Raw genomic sequence first — 828 nt, forward strand, 5'->3', positions numbered from 1 at the left:
GAGTATCTACCTTGAACATACGGGTGCTCAATGTGAGGAACCAAGTGTTAAACGGCTTCCCGTCTCCACTCTTTATATTTTAATTCCTCTTGTCCTCTATTCATGCTCAGCGCCATTTGTTTTTAATTGCTTTCTCAACTAAAGCTGTATCTACATTTTTTTTAGCCACGTTAACACGGAGACGCTCGCACTCTCACTTTTCGGCAAGGACCCACCCTACTTTGCATCTGATTGGCTAGAAGTCGTTTCATTGTTAGGTGGAAGTTCGAAGATTGGTTAAATCTAGCGCACCAAAAACTTATCCCATGTGTAGTTCTAGCCCAGGAATCCGTCACTAGGCTTGAGTACTTTAAGCTCTGCGTTAGTTAGAGCTGCGTTCCTCTCATACGATAGGTAGGTGAAATCATTTGACTTGAAAATATAAAAACGCATGCAAGTTCCCAAAGTTATTTATTTATTTTTCCTCACGGACGCAAGCCGGAGATCCGGCACGATGACGGAACACTTTAAAGTCCATGTTGCAAGTTAACCACCACTGTTGATTATTAGGTACAAAAAGCACTCAAGATATGCATATAATTTTTAAAAATTTCTCCAAATAGTTTTAAAAGTTAATTTTTGGTCATTTTTGGTATTCGCGGGTTTATGGAGTCAATTCGGCGATGACGTCATTCAAGGGAGTTAAGTCTCAGCCTGGCACTAGAACTACGGTGACTGACTGGGATGAGGAAGAGGAGGAAAGGCCAGCAGCCGAATAAGTACCAACCTGACAAATGAGGAATTGTCAAGATTGTGGGGAAGTCTCCTTCATTTATCTCCTTTATTTAG

General features: G+C 41.2%; 1 protein-coding gene and 1 long non-coding RNA gene across 4 annotated transcripts in view; one reads left to right on the forward strand and one right to left on the reverse strand.

Moving 5' to 3' along the window:
* Positions 1-755, forward strand: part of LOC116691025 (uncharacterized) — a 16,254-nt gene extending 15,499 nt beyond the window's left edge. Inside the window, exon 3 of the long non-coding RNA XR_004332409.1 lies at positions 743-755. This is a non-coding gene — a long non-coding RNA (uncharacterized LOC116691025). The remainder of the gene's footprint in view (positions 1-742) is intronic.
* ankrd11 (ankyrin repeat domain 11) overlaps positions 1-828 on the reverse strand; it is a 117,894-nt gene that overhangs the window by 83,678 nt on the left and 33,388 nt on the right. The gene's annotated exons all lie outside the window — the stretch shown is intronic.

This window comes from Etheostoma spectabile, chromosome 1, assembly GCF_008692095.1.
Source record: "Etheostoma spectabile isolate EspeVRDwgs_2016 chromosome 1, UIUC_Espe_1.0, whole genome shotgun sequence".
NCBI classification, from domain to species: Eukaryota; Metazoa; Chordata; class Actinopteri; order Perciformes; family Percidae; genus Etheostoma; species Etheostoma spectabile.